The sequence below is a fragment of the Astatotilapia calliptera genome, chromosome 2 (assembly GCF_964374335.1).
Source record: "Astatotilapia calliptera chromosome 2, fAstCal68.1, whole genome shotgun sequence".
NCBI lineage: Eukaryota > Metazoa > Chordata > Actinopteri > Cichliformes > Cichlidae > Astatotilapia > Astatotilapia calliptera.
The window spans coordinates 15,909,881-15,929,685 of record NC_137423.1 but is presented as its reverse complement, the minus strand read 5'-3'; the positions used below and the strand labels follow the sequence as shown (position 1 = coordinate 15,929,685).

Here is a 19,805-nt window from a genome sequence, read left to right as displayed (position 1 = left end):
AAGACTTCGTGCCCCTTTGAGCACACAGAAAATGTCAAACCTCCCTCCAGACCGTCTCACAACGGATCCCCCGTTCACGAAAGTGGGCTTAGATGTGTTTGGTCCGTGGTTTGTGTCTTCACGACGTACAAGAGGAAATGTCAACCAGAATAAAAGGTGGGCTGTCATATTCACTTGTTTGAGTATTAGAGCAGTTCACATTGAAGTGGTAGAGTCACTTGATACATCTAGCTTCATTAATGCATTCCGACGATTTCTGGCCGTGAGGGGACCAGTGAAAACTGTTCGCTCTGATCGAAGCACCAATTTTGTAAGTGCATGTAAAGAACTGAAAATCCCTTCAAACTTGGACAACACAGCTGTGCACACCTTCTTAAAAGAACATGGATGTAAATGGACTTTTAACCCACCTCATGCCTCCCATTTCGGCGGAGCATGGGAGAGAATGATAGGTTTAGCACGGAGAATATTGGACTCTATGTTTTTTCAGCTTAAGACCACTAAACTCACTCATGAGGTTCTCGTCACCTTCATGGCAGAGGTGGCTGCTATCATAAACTGTAGACCCCTCGTCCCGGTTTCATCAGACCCAAGTGACCCCTTTATCTTGACTCCAGCTGTTCTCCTGACTCAAAACGTAGCACCCCTTCAGGCTCCAGCTGAAAAATTCACAGCATCAGACCTCTACAAACATCAGTGGTGCCAGGTTCAGCACCTGTCGAACATCTTCTGGGACAAATGGAGGAAAGAGTTTCTCCCTACCCTACAGCCACGCCGCAAATGGCAGTCTATCCAGCCTAACGTGAGCTTAGGAAATGTTGTGGTACTCAAAGACAGTCGAGTGCCAAGAAATGAGTGGCCTCTTGGTCTCATAACTAAGGTGTTCCCAAGTAAAGATGGTAAAATACGTACCGTGGAAATTAAGGTAGTTAAATCAGATGGTACAAAGGTGTTGACCAGACCTATCTCAGAGATCGTACCCTTGGTGCCTTCTTAACGTGTTGTTTTCTTCAACGTTTAATCGTGGCGTTTATTCACGCCAGGCGGGGAGTGTTCTGTATCACTAAAATATTATTCCCAGTACGTTGTTAGTTATGTGTTTTAGCGCCCTCTGTGGTCGTTTCAAGTAATGCACCGTAGAAATGGTTTAAGATAAGATAAGATAAGATAACCTTTATTAGTCCCACACGTGGGAAATTTGTTTTGTCACAGCAGGAAGTGGACAGTGCAAAAGTTATGAGGCAAAAATTAGAATACAATAAGAATAAATACAGTACACAACTGTACAGAATAGAATAAAATAAAATACTATATACAGTAGAATAAAATAAAATAAATATACAATAAGATAAAAATAGAATACAAATACAAATACTATATACAACTGAGTAAAAATACAACGATGACAGAAAGGATTATTGCACTTAGTATTATTGCATATGTATGGATGTGTGTGCTTGATCAGTTAAAGTCTTTATTATGGAGTCTGACAGCAGTTGGGAGGAAAGACCTGCGAAATCTCTCCGTCCCACACCGTGGGTGCCGCAGTCTCCCACTGAAGGAGCTGCTCAGTGCTGTCACAGTCTGCTGCATGGGGTGGGAGATGTTGTCCATCAGGGATGACAGCTTAGCCGCCATTCTCCTGTCACTCACCACCTCCACTGGGTCCAGAGGGCATCCTAGAACAGAGCTGGCCCTTCGGATCACCCTGTTCAGTCTCTTCCTGTCCCCAGCAGAGATGCTGCCGCCCCAGCAGACCACGCCATAAAAGATAGCAGAAGCCACAACAGAGTCATAGAATTTCTTCAGGAGTGGGCCCTCCACCCCAAACGACCTGAGTCTCCGCAGCAGGTACAGCCTGCTCTGCCCTTTCCTGTGGAGGGCGTCTGAGTTATGAGTCCAGTCCAGTCTATTGTTCAGATGAACACCAAGGTACCTGTAGCTGTCCACAGCCTCAATGTCCATACCTTGGATGTTCAGTGGTTGCAGTGGAGAATGCTTGTGCCTGCGGAAGTCTACCACCAGTTCCTTGGTTTTACTGGCGTTGATCTGGAGGTAGTTCAGCTGGCACCAGTCCACAAAGTCTTGGGTCAGACCTCTGTACTCCTTGTCGTCCCCATCAGTGATGAGGCCGACTATTGCAGAGTCATCAGAGAACTTCTGCAGGAAGCACTGGGTGGAATTGTGGGAGAAGTCTGCAGTGTAGATGGTGAAGAGGAACGGAGCCAGAACCGTTCCCTGTGGGGCCCCCGTACTGCAGACGACCCTGTCCGACACACAGCCCTGAGTCCTCACATACTGTGGTCGGTCGGTGAGGTAGTCCAGGATCCAGGTAGTGAGGTGATGGTCCACTCCAGAGTTCACCAGCTTGTCCTTTAGAACCGAGGGAAGAATGGTGTTGAAGGCACTGGAGAAATCAAAGAACATGATTCTCACAGTGCTTCCAGCGGTCTCCAGGTGAGCAAGGGAACGATGTAGGAGGTGAATGACGGCATCATCCGCTCCAATGCCAGGCTGGTAGGCAAACTGAAGTGGGTCCAGTGATGAGCTTATTAGGTGCCGAAGCTGAGCCAGGACCAACCGCTCCAGGGTCTTCATCAGGTGGGATGTCAGAGCTGTTGAGGTCCTTGGGGCGTGAAGTCTTTGGCACTGGTACAACACAGGAGGTTTTCCAGAGCTGTGGGACTCTTCCCAACCTCAGGCTCAGGTTGAAGAGGTGCTCCATCACCCCACACAACAAACAACTTTATTGAACAGGAAGTCAGCTCAAGGAAAGGAAGCGAGCGAAAGAAAGAGAGACATATCGGCACACGGCTTATGGTGTCCTGTCGGAAAATTTACTGTCTACATCTTTGGTTTACGGTTGTATCGCCGGTATGTACTTAAAGTTAAATTACAACTTGTTTTTGTACATTATGTTGCCGCTAGCGCAGTATTTGACCGTAAAGCTAATCTCGGTGCTAAGCTAGCTATCTGCGATGTCGGAGGTCGTCTGAGATAGCCTCAGTAGTTGTTTAAAAGTTTATATAATTAGACGTATGCTGTGTATTAGTATTGCGGTGTATAAATGTATGTTATGCTACGCTTATGTATGTCTTGACTGTATTTTTTGTCTTGTTTCTAGTTTTACCCTTTTGAATGTCAGTAAACCTGTTGACAACGCCCATCGGTCTTCAGAGTGGTGATATGAGAAAGGTGTTCACGCCCTTGCATCAGACATGCACCCGTAACGGCACAGTAATAGTATGAAATATCATGCTTTATTATGATGTTAGCAGTAGTGATGGGATTTCCGGCTCTTTTTAGAGAACAGTCTCTTTCGGCTCCCAACCGGCTCTTCAATTGTTTTGTTGCTTTAATTAATTTATTATTAACAACAATATAAAATTATGCACAAAAGGAATTACTAATGTAAAAAAAAAACCTGTGGTTTTATTTATATATGGTTATATATAAATATATATGGTGGCCCCTAGAGACAAAACACGTACAAACTCCAAAACACATTTCTAGCGTTAACTGAACTTAAATTACACAATTAAAAGCATATGTGTATTGTTTGTGTATTTATACACAGGCACTCATATATATTCAAATAATTTAAAAAAATGTTCATTTACCTGTTACTACCACACACCAAATCCGGTCGTTTGTACTTGCTGACTTGTGTAGCCACTAGGTAACAAAAGCCAAACACTGCGCCTAGCATCCTGGAGCACTTTTGTTGTGTTTTGTACGTGTTTTGGAGTTTGTACGTGCTTCAGGGTTTGTATGTACAAACATCCCAGCCCATTGTTCCTTCAGTGGGCTGGTTTCAGTCATTATGCAAATGTACTGTTTATAAGATTGGGGAAACCTACAGTCAGCTGATGAGTGACGAAACATTTCTCCCACAAAACGCTACGTCCAGATGAACAGAATCAACTTTTGGAGATACATGTTTTGGAGTTTTTATATGCTTTGGAGTTCGTACGTGTTTTGGAGTTTGTACGTGCTTTGTCTCTAGGGGCCACCGTAAATATACTTTTATTTATTCACTCCACATAAAATGTAATAAATAAATCATATAATACAAAAACCAACTAGTCACAGTTCAACTTTTAACTATTTAAATTTTCAGCTTTTTCCTTTTAAACAAATTTAAAGTGAAACAACACAAAACACTGCAAACCACAACACAATTAAATATAAATTAAAATATGAAAACAAAAAGAAGATGCACATTCTCTGTCATATGGGCCTGCATGAATAAACTTTCTGAATTCTTTAACATCCACAACTGAAAATAGTTGTGGATGATTACTATGCCTTTCTAATGTGACGTTGTTGTCCTTGGCTCTTTTTCTCTCTCTTTCCCTCCCGCTCTGTTCCTGTGCTACTGCGAGTGTAACTACCGCCCCTCCCCCCTCTTCCCAGCGCAAAGCACAAGGCTCACGTGCGGAGTGAAGTGGAAAAAAAGTGTGAGAGAGAGGGTGAGAGAAAGAAAAAAAAAAAAAACCCGACTCGCGTCGTTCCCTTCAAAGAACCGGCTTGAAGAGCCGTTTCGTTCGCGACCGACACATCACTAGTTAGCAGTAGGAAATTTGTTATCTTAGCCACTCCAGAAGCAAAATGCTGTAAATGGGCTTACTTTCTGTTGCAGGAGAGACATTGCTTTACTTCACTTTATTCTTTTTAATTTTTAGATCAAAGTATAATGTATCCATTCAGTATGAATACTGCTTTCCAGGGAGTACAAAAAAACCCAGATGAGATACTGTAAACCCTGGTTTATTTGGTTTGTTTAATTGATATTTAATTGAGTACACTCCAGATGCATCAGCTCAGTGTTCTGGCATCACGCATACTGACTCACCAAGATGACTTAATGGGACATTCAAGTGGTATGAGTCAATTGCTAATGCCATTAGTTACACTGCTTTACCTCTTTTGATTACATATAAAATGTCTGCCAACGCCAAGGGTGATAATTTTGGATACATCACGTTACCTGCAGTTTAACATCTACTCCTTCACTACATCAGTGCCAAATCATCTAAAGCTAGATTTAGTGGGGGGAAAAACATTGGAAAAGCTCTTAACCCAAAAAGAGGAATGCCAAGATGCATGAGCTGAAACAAAATCCAACCTTAACCCTCAACAGGTCAACAATGCCCTGGTTAGTTTTAAGAAGTTGAGACACAGACACAGTCATGGTACTGCTGTCCTGTATGACATGGTCTTGTTACAAGCTAATATTGTAAAGCATTATTTCATAATATATTGCTAATTATATTAAATAGTTTGCTGAAACCATGTGTATCATTTACACATTGCGGGTTAGGTCTGTTCCATCCATCCTGTCAGGTTTACATTGTTGGATTGTCATTTAGGCTTAGAAATATTTACTCATATATGCTTAGAGTTGTATAATCAATGGCATGTTGGTAGAGGGTTGATCCTTAATAGTCTGCAAAGACTTTGTGTGCATTCCAGGATAAACATATATATATAAAAAAAAAAAAACACCCAGCACGCCCCTGCGGGCGGTTTATCCTTCAAGCTTGGGTCCTCTACCAGAAGCCTGGGAGCTTGAGGGTCCTGCGCAGTATCTTAGCTGTTCCCAGGACTGCGCTCTTCTGGACAGAGATCTCCGATGTTGTTCCTGGGATCTGCTGGAGCCACTCGCCTAGCTTGGGAGTCACCGCACCTAGTGCTCCGATTACCACGGGGACCACCGTTACCTTCACCCTCCACATCCTCTCGAGCTCTTCTCTGAGTCCTTGGTATTTCTCCAGCTTCTCGTGTTCCTTCTTCCTGATATTGCTGTCATTCGGAACCGCTACATCGATCACTACGGCCGTCTTCTTCTGTTTGTCTACCACCACTATGTCCGGTTGGTTAGCCACCACCATTTTGTCCGTCTGTATCTGGAAGTCCCACAGGATCTTAGCTCGGTCATTCTCCACCACCCTTGGGGGCATCTCCCATTTTGACCTCGGGACTTCCAGGTTATACTCGGCACAGATGTTCCTGTACACTATGCCGGCCACTTGGTTATGGCGTTCCATGTATGCCTTGCCTGCTAGCATCTTGCACCCTGCTGTTATGTGCTGGATTGTCTCTGGGGCATCTTTACACAGCCTGCACCTGGGGTCTTGCCTGGTGTGATAGACCCCAGCCTCTATGGATCTTGTGCTCAGAGCTTGTTCTTGTGCTGCCATGATTAGTGCCTCTGTGCTGTCTTTCAGTCCAGCTTTGTCCAGCCACTGGTAGGATTTCTGGATATCAGCCACCTCCTCTATCTGCCGGTGGTACATACCGTGCAGGGGCCTGTCCTTCCATGATGGTTCCTCGGCTCCCTCCTCTTTCTTGGGTTTCTGCTGCCTGAGGTATTCACTGAGCACTCGGTCAGTTGGGGCCATCTTCCTAATGTATTCTTGGATGTTCGTTGTCTCATCCTGGACTGTGGTGCTGACACTCACCAGTCCCCGGCCCCCTTCCTTCCGCTTAGCGTACAGCCTCAGGGTGCTGGATTTGGGGTGAAACCCTCCATGCATGGTAAGGAGCTTTCTTGTCTTTATGTCAGTGGCTTCTATCTCCTCCTTTGGCCAGCCTATTACCCCAGCAGGGTACCTGATCACGGGCAGGGCGTACGTGTTGATGGCCCGGATCTTGTTCTTACCATTCAGCTGACTCCTCAGGACTTGCCTGACCCTCTGCAGGTACTTGGTGGTTGCAGCTTTTCTATCGGCCTCTTCATGGTTCCCATTCGCCTGTGGGATCCCCAAGTACTTGTAACTGTCCTCTATGTCTGCAATGTTGCCTTCTGGTAGTTCAATCCCCTCAGTTCTGACTACCTTCCCTCTCTTTGTTACCATCCGACTACACTTCTCCAGTCCGAACGACATTCCAATGTCATTGCTGTATAGCCTGGTAGTGTGGATCAGTGAATCGATGTCTCGTTCACTCTTGGCATACAGCTTGATGTCATCCATGTACAGGAGGTGGCTGACAACTGCTCCGTTCTGTAGTCGGTATCCGTAGCCAGTCTTGTTAATGATCTCACTGAGGGGGTTCAGGCCTATGCAGAACAGCAGTGGGGACAGAGCATCTCCTTGGTAGATCCCGCACTTGATGGTGACTTGTGCTATGGGCTTGGAGTTGGCCTCTAGTGTTGTACGCCACATCCCCATTGAGTTCCTGATGAAGGCTCTTAGGGTCCCATTGATCTTGTACAATTCTAGGCATTCCAGTATCCAGCTGTGGGGCATTGAGTCATAGGCCTTCTTGTAATCAATCCAGGCAGTGCACAGGTTGGTCAGTCTGGTCTTGCAGTCTCGGCTGATTGTTCTGTCTACCAGTAGCTGGTGTTTTGCGCCTCTGGTATTCTTGCCAATTCCTTTCTGTGTCCCGCTCATGTATTGACCCATGTGCCTGTTCATCTTAGCCGATATGATGCCTGACAGGAGCTTCCATGTAGTACTGAGGCAGGTTATTGGTCGGTAGTTGGAGGGGACCGGTCCCTTCTTGGGGTCCTTGGGGATCAGGACCGTCCGGCCTTCAGTTAGCCATTCCGGGTGTCTCTCGTTAACTAGCAGCTGGTTCATTTGTGCTGCCAGACGCTCGTGGAGTGCAGTCAGCTTCTTCAGCCAGTAGGCGTGAACCATGTCGGGCCCTGGTGCTGTCCAACTCTTCATACTGGAGACCCTTTCTTGGATATCTGCCACTGTGATGGTTACTGGACCCTGTTCAGGGAGGTCGCTGTGGTCAGCCCTCAGATCCTCTAGCCACTGAGCATTGCCGTTATGGGTTGCATCCTTCTCCCATATGCTCTTCCAGTATTGCTCCATCTCCAGCCTTGGTGGTGCTGTTCTCTTATTGTTCCCTTGCCACTGAGAGTACACCTTTGCTGGTTCTGTGGAGAACAGCTGGTTTATTCTCCTGCCTTCTATCTCTCTGGTGTACCTCCTCAAGCGGCTGGCCAAGGCTGTGAGTCTTTGCTTGGCAGTTTCCAAGGCCTCAGGTATGGACAGCTTGCTGTATTTCTTATGCACCTTCTTTGTCGCACCTTTCTGCAACTCCGTTAGCAACTCCGTTATATATATATATATATATATATATATATATCAATATATATATATATTTAGGCCCTGCGACAGACTGGCGACCTGTCCAGGGTGTACCCCGCCTCTCGCCCTATGACAGCTGGGATAGGCTCCAGCGCCCCCCGCGACCCTGAAAAGGAGAAGCGGAAGCGAATGGATGGATGGATATATATATATATATTAGGGGTGCAACGATACACAAAATTCACGGTTCGGTTCGGTTCGATACTTTGGTGTCACGGTTCGATATTTTTTCGATACAAAAAAAATGTTCATGCCTTTTTAATTTGTCATTTATTAAAATTATAAATATATATTTTAACTCAAAAGTACAGTTTTTAAATTTAACCCTAACCCTTGTGCGTGTTTTTTATTTTGACAGCGAATACACACCTGCGGACCACTTATGTGCAGCCCTGGTTATTTAGCTCGTCATATTACATCCACAGAAATTCTTTTGTCCATGAAACCATAAAGCTGTACTTTCTTTTTGCCTTACAGTCTGATTTGTCATAACGTCTCCGTTTTGTGGTAAGCTTTTCTTTGGCTGTCACTTCTTCACCCTGACCTGTCTTATTTGGCTCAGCAGAACTGAAATGCTTTTACACACGCACTCACATAAGCTCAGCGATTCTCTGCGCGATCAACCTCTCACATGTTTAAGCTTGCTGCGGGAGATTTCACTTGTCATGTTTGCATAGTAAGCTAACAATTAATAAGACGATGTCAGAGGAATTGGTGCGCAAATTATCATCACTCACAGATCAGTGCTGTCGCTCTCTATACACAGTTCGCGCGATTGCAAAGTGAAAGCAAAAAAACAAGCGCAAATTCAAACGCGATTTCAATATGTCACATATTGACAGTGGCTCACCGATGCCAATGACATAATTACCCAGCTACATTTCTGAAAGAATGCAAAAGCATTGACATATATTTTTCCTTCCTACAATAGCCCTACGGGCAGGGAAGAGATAGATTTTGGTAGCCCGACTGAAAAAATCGCTATCCCCAGGACGTCGGGCTAGCAATATTGCAAGCCCTGTATCTGATTGAGGAATCACTCATCTTTGGAAAAGAGAGTTTATTACAGAAAAATGTCTCTTTCCAAAATAAAAGCTATACTATCCGCTTCTTCTGGGCTATATTCTCAGCAGCATATTAAACAGCTGTCTAAATGACTCGGCTAAAGTTAGTAGCATGCTTGCTTGTTTTTTTTCTGCTTCCACTTGTCTTTGCACTAGGATGATGTCGGCGTAAATGTGCAGTCATATTCGTTGTGTTCCCACTAGTGCTTTCAGGTTAATCTCGTTGAAATGACCTTAACGCCACAACACGGCAAATCTCCGTTAACGAGCTACCGCCGATCGCCCCGTGCATGGGGCTAGACGGCCAACACGTTAACGAGCTAACTGCGCTAACACACTAGTTCCCACCCATGTAATTGAGCATTGCATGGCACATCCAACATACTGTTTTACTTTAGTCCATGACTCGCTTACCTTCAGGGTCATACGTCACATGAAAACCAAAATAATTCCAAACGCCAGATCTGAATGAGGGTGGGGGAGGTCCATCTTGTAAGGAGAGCTTAACTTCTGTCTCGCTAGCTTGCCCTGCACTCTTTCTTCTGACGATGCTGTCTGTGTTGAGCGCTCAGTGAATCTGCGTTCGACTACTCCGCCTAGGCTGCACTGTCGACCCTAGGCGGAGCAGTCGAACGCAGATTCACTGAGCGCTCAACACAGACAGCATCATCAGAAGTAAAGTTGATAAAATAAATTACAAATTTTGTATTGTTCGATACATATGCGTACCGAACCGAAAGCACTGTATCGAACGGTTCAATATCGATACGAATATCGTTGCACCCCTAATATATATATATATATATATATATATATATATATATATATATATATATATATATATATGTTTTAGTCTAAGTGCCTTTTGTTTAGATGAACTTCTGGACTTCCAGAGCAGCAGGTTTAGGGAAGCTGTTTATGTCTGACACGCCCCCCCCCCCCCCCCCCCCCCCCCCCACACACACACACACACACACACACACACACACACTTACACAACGCACAGGCAAGGTACCCTTTGTTTGTATGTATGCCTCACATATTAATGAACCTTTGTATATTCATGTAACCTCAATAAAAGAGCAGTGTTACGAGGGAACGGACGAGAGCAACTGGGGTCAAGCGAAGGAACCGCATTGTCCAGTTCTCTCCCGTGCACAAGAAACATAAAGAACTTTGCCTACTCGTGTCTTGCTTTGCTGTGTAGTTAAATTGTCTTGAACGTTCCAGCGAATAGGTTTAAGCACCAAACCTATCACATCCATTTTCCTTCACTTATCCAGGACAATGTCACGGGGCAGAAGCCCAGACCTCCCTCTCCCGAGCCATCTACTCCAGCTAATCCATGGGAATGCCAAGGCTACAAAGTGGCTCTAGCTCAGGAGGTAGAGCAGATCACCTGCTGATCGGAAGGTTGGTGGTTCGATCCCTGGCTCCTCCAGTCTGCATGCTAAGTATCCTTTAGCAAGATACACTGTAAGAAATGGCAGTGAAATTGACATAAAAACCATGTAAAATCCCTACAGAAATGTATAGTAAAACACAATTTTCCTGTTTCAATCACAGTGAATTTTTGTAAAGTATTAAACAGAATGTTTTTGTTATATTTAAAACATCAATGTGTGATTATGATCAAATTTATTTGTTAAAGCTACAAATATTGGGAACAAAAACAGTGAAATACTTTAATACAACAAAACAATTATGTTAATTTGACATGCAAATATTGTAAAAACTATAGTTTTAGTCAGTTGTTTTTAAAAATGCATGAATTACATGTAAGTAACTTTACAAGTTTATACTGTAGGCCTGTAACAGACCTACTTTTAACATGATTCATGAAATTATGCAAATTCAGGTATAGGGCTAATAAAAATGTTTTCACCAAAAATGTCATTGTGAACCTGAGAGGTTACTTCTCTATTTTTATGCTATACAAAGATATACAATTATAATGACATTGTCGGTTTTTTAATCATTCAGGCTATTTGGAGCCTATTGTAGAGTAACCTATAAGAATAGTTCAGTTGATATTTAGACTAATACTTGATAACTTAGCACTAGCATGCTAGTTCAGCTGAAAAGCACGGGCAAACTTTTTAAATACTAAAAATGGTCACCTGCATCTTTTGTAAAAAGATATTGGTCACATTAAGAGGCTGTGTACAGTGGTCCCTTGTTTATGGCGGTAGTTACGTTCTAAAAATAACCCGCCATAGGTGAAATCTGAAGTAGCCAGCTTTATTTTTTACAATTCTTATAGATGTTTTAAAGCTGTAAAACCCCTCACTACACACTTTATACACTTTTCTCAGACAAGCATGAACATTTTCACACTTTTCTCTCTTGTTTAAACACTCTCAAAGTTCAAACCTTTGTAGAAAAATAAGTCCAGTATTACTGAATGGTTGTATGCATGTGTTTACAAAAAAGTAAGGAAAACGTGTAGGAAGCATAAAGCATGTTCCCCAGATGGTATTAATGACATGCACAATCTCACCCTCAGCCCCCAAATGACAGTACAGATGATTAAGAAAACACACATAAAACCATGTCATCTGCTAGTTCAGTCAGTGATATGCCAGAGAATGATAGTCAGTCTTATCTCAGAAACATGTGTCTCTTTTACCTTAAACTGCAAGGACAGCTGCTAATTCCTGCCTCTAATATACACACTACTTGGATTTGAAGGGGAAAAGGTCTTCTGGACTACATGACCACAGTTGGTGTCAGCAAAAGCAAGATGTTCCTTCAGACCGATGCAAGGCTTCAGAGGATACGGGGACTGCAGAGTGGCTGCTCAGATAATGTGAAAGAGGTGGTCCTGCTTCTGTTCAGCTACTTTGAAGAGAAGGAGTTGTTCACGCTTTTCCATGTAGAAGATACATGTCTGGCAGATGAGGTGCAACTGGAGCAAGTGTCTCTGACACCCACTAATATTCTCTTTGGTAAGTCTGTTTCATAGCTCTGTCTCTCTTTTTTTAATTGCACTGTTTATAAAATGTCATGTACTGCAGTGCTTATTAATATAACCTGTTAAATAATTTGTTCACAGGACAGTCCTGCTATTCCTTAAGAAGAGTCTTGATCGGAACCTCGTCAGCACAAACATATCCTCATTCATTTCTGCATTGTGCATCATATTTGGGAGCTACTACAATTTTAACATCCATTATCTGAGCTGGCTTCCACTCTGGAGGTTCTTCAAAGGTGAGCAAATATGTCTTTCTTATTTCTCAGACCTGAGAATCTTGCGTTACAACAATTGTGATTGAGACTCTGGGATCTGGAGTCTGGCTCTGAGGTGGCTGGAATCCAGGTCTGGCTCTGACTCTAGGCTGGGTTTGGACCCGGATTAAGACTGTTTTTATAAAATAACAGTCTGAATCTGGGTCCAAGCCTGGCTAAGATTCGGGGCCAGACCAAGACTGTTTATAGGTTTGTTTCCCCACAGGTGGTTTCCAGATGTTTTGGTATGGTAACTACACATGTGTTTTCTATGACCAGGGCCACAGTTGTTATTCTGCCCTCGCACTTAACAAGGCAGACAGACAACCATCATCCCATGTAGAAAAAAACCACACCGTTGTTCCTTTCTGTTGGATTTATTTGATTGGATGCATAGCATGGCTTTGTTGAAATACATGAATGGATGAATGGTAAAACTGTAAACAAACACAAAATATTCCATGTGAGCTAATATAAGCAAACATTCTTACAATTAGAAGATCCTATGACCTGTTACTATGCAAAGCAAAGCAGAACGAAACAGGCTAACAAGCTAACGTTAGCGGTTAGATTAGCGCTAATTAGCATCTAGGCTAATGACTAATAAAGCACATCATTGAGTGAATTTACTTTCTCAAAATATCACAAACAACACACGGCAGGTAGTGCTAAACATTCACTGGTAAAACACAACATTACTGCCAACTTACAGACTGTGCTGGCTTAAGAGGCAGCATAGGCAAGCACAGGAGTAGCAAACTGTCCTTCTCCCGTTAGACAGGAAGTAATGAGAAGTAGCACTTCCGGTAGAATGTCAAAAATAAAATGAACAGTGTGCCAGAAACGAATAAAGATTGCATGAACTTGTATAGCACTACATAACGTGAGTGGTGACTCTTAAGGAGCCAGAACAGCTGTGGTGACAGCAAAGTGCGTGTTGCACGGGATGGGGATTACGGTAATTTTCGCATGTCATTTTTGTTTTAACAGGTTACTATGTAACTTTTTCTGGTAGAGGGTCTGCCACATGCTTGTTTCATGAAGATGGTTCTTGCTTTGCGGGAATGTTCCACAGTTTTATAGCATTTTGACTGAATTGTGTGACTGTTGTGTAAGTTGGAAAAAATGCATCCAATTGTTGTCAATTGTTTTATTGATGATGGCTGAAAAATAAATTTCACAAAAGTGATATTTTCTTCACTAGTCTTCTCTGAAGATGTATTTTTGCATGTTTAGATGTAGGCATAGCAGTAAAAACTTTGCAGGTTTATGATTTAAACGTTTACATTAAAACATAAAAATACAGCATAGTAATAGATTTTATGTATAATATACAGAGAAGCTTCATTTAAAATGTACAGTTCCACAGTTGTTTTACCAGTTCAAATTAGTTTTTTGTTTGATATTTCCCTGTTAATTTTACAATTTATGGATCCACGATAAGCAATTTATTAAATGTAAAAAATACAGCAAATATTCTATGAATATTCAACAATTGTTGTGTGAAATTAACTTCTTTTTTTGTAGATTTAACAGTTGTGAGTTTCATTCACTGTAAATCACTTTACATATTTTGTATGTAAAGCGATCTACTCAGTGATTCTTGAGATAAGGGACAAAACATGTCTGACAGATAAAACCCAATTTTGTGGTTAAAAATATGCATACAAGTGTTAACCCAACTGCCTAAAAGACAAACCAAGGCATTTTTTTTATACAACAAAAGTATGATTTTGCATTTGTTATACATATTTATTTATTTTAAATGGTACAATACATTACCAGTACCTTAAAAATCCATTGTCCAGAAGCAGGTGTGATAATATTAAAATACAGAAAAAAAATTAAAGTAATGTAAAATTAAACATCATGGCTCTCGTCACTAAGTATTTAAGTCAATACCTTGTATAATATCAAAATATGCAATTGAAAATTTATTTTTACATATTTTTTAGGTGATTAAAATCGTGTCCAGAGTTTTTGTCAACACCATCAGATTTTTTAAAAGTACAAAAAAATCAGGAATTATTGTGGGTAGCTTACACTCTGAGGACCCCTTTACCACTTCCTGTTTGATACACATGCCATGAGGTCACTGCTGTGATAATTATTTTTATTTTTATTTCATTTATTGCACACCTTTCTGATAAAACTCTGTGTCACAACCATATTGTGTCAACACCAAAGTCGATGTAATCCAAGATTTAATTTTTTTTTTGTAAAAACAGCGTCATTTAGGTAGATTGTAGAGGCCATAAGCAACTGATGAAAAACAAGATGGCTTCTGTCAGATAAACATGTGTTATGAGAGAAAGTAGGGTATTTTGTCAACACCATCAGATGTCAACACCATCAGGATTTTTGTCTGACAGTGTTGACCCTTTTCCTAATGGTATTGACAAATGCCACAAAAGTGTGCTATTCACCATTTATATTAAGTTATTTTTTACTAATATTTCAGATATATTACTTCCTGTGTATTTTACTGATATTTCTGCTTTACAGATGTGTCAAATATTATCAAATTTGTCTTATCTTGAATCTCATTGTTTATGTATACATTATTAATCCTGCAGGAAAATGCTTAGTCCGCTGCATTTAACCTATTCACTCAGTGATGCAGTGGAAACGGCTAATGACATCAGACTTAAAGACCGGATAGCATCTCCATCGCTTAATGCATAATTGTGTTGTGAATATTCATCCTTAATCTGTAAAAAAGCATAAGGTTCAGAAAAGTTATAGTAATTACAAAATGGTACGCTAGAATAGCAAAGGGGAACCTGTCAGTAGTGGAACGAAAGAGAAGGAACAGGGAGAATCAAAAAAGATTGAGAGAAAAAATTAACAGCCAGCCCGAGTTGAAGAAAGGGTTTCTCATAAAGGAAAGGGAAAGATGGAGAAATAGAGTGAAAAAGAGAAAAATAAAGAACATCAGTGATCTGAAAGAAAGAGAAAAAAGGCAGAAGAGAAGGTTTTGGAAGAAAGCACAGAGAGACAAAAGGAGAGAAAGTACAGCAGGGTCTAAACACACAACCACAGAGTACTTTAGGAATATATATATATATCCCCACTGCTGTTCTGCATAGGCCTGAACCCCCTAAGTGAGATCATTAACAAGGCTGGCTACGGACACCAACTACGGAACGGAGCAGTTGTCAGCCACCTCCTGTACATGGATGACATCAAGCTGTATGTCAAGAGTGAACGAGACATCGATTCACTGATCCACACTACCAGGCTATACAGCAATGACATTGGAATGTCGTTCGTACTGGAGAAGTGTAGTCGGATGGTAACAAAGAGAGGGAAGGTAGTCAGAACTGAGGGGATTGAACTACCAGAAGGCAACATTGCAGACATAGAGGACAGTTACAAGTACCTGTGGATCCCGCAGGCGAATGGGAACCATGAAGAGGCCGCTAGAAAAGCTGCAACCACCAAGTACCTGCAGAGGGTCAGGCAAGTCCTGAGGAGTCAGCTGAATGGTAAGAACAAGATCCGGGCCATCAACACGTACGCCCCGCCCTGCCCGTGATCAGGTACCCTGCTGGGGTAATAGGCTGGCCAAAGGAGGAGATAGAAGCCACTGACATAAAGACAAGAAAGCTCCTTACCATGCATGGAGGGTTTCATCCCCAAGAATGACCGAGCTAAGATCCTGTGGGACTTCCAGATACAGACGGACAAAATGGTGGTGGCTAACCAACCGGACATAGTGGTGGTAGACAAACAGAAGAAGACGGCCGTAGTGATCGATGTAGCGGTTCCGAATAACAGCAATATCAGTAGGAAGGAACACGAGAAGCTGGAGAAATACCAAGGGCTCGGAGAAGAGCTCGAGAGGATGTGGAGGGTGAAGGTAACGGTGGTCCCCGTGGTAATCGGAGCACTAGGTGCGGTGACTCCCAAGCTAGGCGAGTGGCTCCAGCAGATCCCGGGAACAACATCGGAGATCTCTGTCCAGAAGAGCGCAGTCCTGGGAACAGCTAAGATACCGCGCAGGACCCTCAAGCTCCCAGGCATCTGATAGAGGACCCGAGCTTGAAGGATAAACCGCCCGCAGGGGCGTGCTGGGTGTTATATATATACAGTGGGGCAAAAAAGTATTTAGTCAGCCACCGATTGTGCAAGTTCCCCCACCTAAAATGATGACAGAGGTCAGTAATTTGCACCAGAGGTACACTTCAACTGTGAGAGACAGAATGTGAAAAAAAAATCCATGAATTCACATGGTAGGATTTGTAAAGAATTTATTCGTAAATTAGGGTGGAAAATAAGTATTTGGTCAATAACAAAAATACAACTCAATACTTTGTAACAAAACCTTTGATGGCAATAACAGAGGTCAAACGTTTACTATAGGTCTTTACCAGGTTTGCACACACAGTAGCTGGTATTTTGGCCCATTCCTCCATGCAGATCTTCTCGAGAGCAGTGATGTTTTGGGGCTGTCGCCGAGCAACACCAGACTTTCAACTCCCACCACAGATTTTCTATGGGGTTGAGGTCTGGAGACTGGCTAGGCCACTCCAGGACTTTCAAATGCTTCTTACGGAGCCACTCCTTTGTTGCCCGGGCGGTGTGTTTTGGATCATTGTCATGTTGGAAGACCCAGCCTCGTTTCATCTTCAAAGTTCTCACTGATGGAAGGAGGTTTTGGCTCAAAATCTCACGATACATGGCCCCATTCATTCTGTCCTTAACACGGATCAGTCGTCCTGTCCCTTTGGCAGAAAAACAGCCCCATAGCATGATGTTTCCACCCCCATGCTTCACAGTAGGTATGGTGTTCTTGGGATGCAACTCAGTATTCGTCTTCCTCCAAACACAACGAGTTGAGTTTATACCAAAAAGTTCTACTTTGGTTTCATCTGACCACATGACATTCTCCCAATCCTCTGCTGTATCATCCATGTGCTCTCTGGCAAACTTCAGACGGGCCTGGACATGCACTGGCTTCAGCAGCGGAACACGTCTGGCACTGCGGGATTTGATTCCCTGCCGTTGTAGTGTGTTACTGATGGTGACCTTTGTTACTTTGGTCCCAGCTCTCTGCAGGTCATTCACCAGGTCCCCCCGTGTGGTCCTGGGATCTTTACTCACCGTTCTCATGATCATTTTGACCCCACGGGATGAGATCTTGCGTGGAGCCCCAGATCGAGGGAGATTATCAGTGGTCTTGTATGTCTTCCATTTTCTGATGATTGCTCCCACAGTTGATTTTTTCACACCAAGCTGCTTGCCTATTGTAGATTCACTCTTCCCAGTCTGGTGCAGGTCTACAATACTTTTCCTGGTGTCCTTCGAAAGCTCTTTGGTCTTGGCCATGGCGGAGTTTGGAGTCTGACTGTTTGAGGCTGTGGACAGGTGTCTTTTATACAGATGATGGGTTCAAACAGGTGCCATTCATACAGGTAACAAGTGGGGGACAGAAAAGCTTCTTACAGAAGACGTTACAGGTCTGTGAGAGCCAGAGATTTTCCTTGTCTGAGGTGACCAAATACTTATTTTCCACCCTAATTTACGAATAAATTCTTTACAAATCCTACCATGTGAATTCATGGATTTTTTTTTCACATTCTGTCTCTCACAGTTGAAGTGTACCTCTGGTGCAAATTACTGACCTCTGTCATCATTTTAAGTGGGGGAACTTGCACAATCGGTGGCTGATTAAATACTTTTTTGCCCCACTGTATATATAAACCTCAGTAAATTAAAAGTCATGGCATGCTGAAGACCAATTTTGTTGGGCATTTTAGCCTTAATTTCACAATAGAGCAGTGAAACCAGACAAGTAGGGAGAGTGAATTGGAAGGCACACAGCAACTGATAGCGCATCAGACTTGAACTTGCACCACTGCAATCTAGCTATATGGTTTATGGTCATGTGCTCACCTACTGAGCTAAACTGGCTCAGGGGTAGAGCTGGTTTGAGTATTCACTATGACTATTTTTGTTAAGTAAGTGTTTTGGAAACAATGCATCTTTATCTCCCAGCATACATAAAAACAAAGTCGATAAAAAAAGAACAAAAGATGACAAAAATGTTCAGAAGGATCTCTCCTCCACACAAGGGCACTGTGCTTTAAAGCTACACCAGGTTATAGTGTACCCCTGCCCACCCATCTCACCTACTTCTCGTTGAAAGGAATCAAATACTATTAGGTATCCTATGTGAAAAATTAGTAATCTTTGAATGTTTTATAGTTGCTGATACACACTATACTGAAACATTTGCACCAGCCACAGACACCACCAGATAATCCACAACAAGGTTAAGGGGTAGGATGTAGGCTGCCATCCAACCTTTTACATGACATTTTAAACTATTTAGACTCAGTTCATGATACAAATGCATAATTGGAATTTCATTTGAAGCTAGAGCTTATGGCTTCTGAAAATGTACTTGTTTATCATGTGGCTAAAACAACCATAACCCACTCTGAACTGGTCACTGGTAACCTGATAATTGTTATGGGATTATAACTCTGACGTACGGTGAAATATGGAAACATTAAATGGTGCTGAAGAACACAGCTTACTGTGACTTTATCTGGCAGGTGTTGACCAACAGCGAAATATTTCTAACATGGCTACTGTCAATCCCCTGGAGACATGAAGTACACTCTGAAGATCATAGTGAGAGGCTGCAGGGAGACAGACCCATGAGCTGAAACCCACAGAGAGCTGGTGACATGTTCCACCCAAATGTCAGCATGTACAAAGCGTATTAATGCACCAGCTTTGTTTAGTCTTTGTCTTTTTTAGGGGTGTAGTTAGCAATGTGCACATAACTCACATTATACATACAAAAACACACTCATATATTAATGAGAAGATGACAGTGGAATCACAGAGGCCCTCTTGTGCTGTGCTGCATCTGTTCAAGTTGAACAAATGAGCAAGACTGGCATCTATGTGCATGCAATGTGATAAAAGCAAACAGGACTGCACTATTATATAACAAGAGGTAAACTATTTATGATGAGCTCACTCTAGACACCCGACCTACATACTGAAATTTACATCTTTCTTTTTCTTATCTTCTCACACCAGTTAAGTTTTTCTCTTTAATGTTTTAGTGTTTATTCTTCCTGCTACTTAATATGAACTTTCAATATCCCTTTGTTTTAAATTTTAACTTCAGTAGGTGAAGCAAAGTGCCTTCTCAGGAGATCAACAAAGAACAAGATGAAAACATTCTCAAGTTCCTAAAAATAGTTTGTTTAATCACCTTATATGCATGAGAGTTGCAACTTTGCTGAAGAATTTTTTACTTAGTATGATGAGCTTCCATTTTCCATTTTCTTATCATGATCATCATCACCATCATCACCATATAGTACTTTAAAAACACACCTGGTAGACCAAAGTGCTGAACAATACAGTTATAAATAGT

General features: G+C 42.4%; 2 long non-coding RNA genes across 2 annotated transcripts in view; both read left to right on the top strand.

The window, feature by feature from the left end:
- The window catches only part of LOC145432427 (uncharacterized), a 432,207-nt gene that overhangs the window by 176,973 nt on the left and 235,429 nt on the right, over window positions 1–19,805 (top strand). The window lies entirely within an intron of this gene.
- Window positions 2,750–3,166, top strand: LOC145432430 (uncharacterized). The gene is made up of 2 exons (XR_013912726.1): window positions 2,750–2,874; window positions 3,125–3,166. It is a non-coding gene; the product is annotated as an uncharacterized LOC145432430 (long non-coding RNA).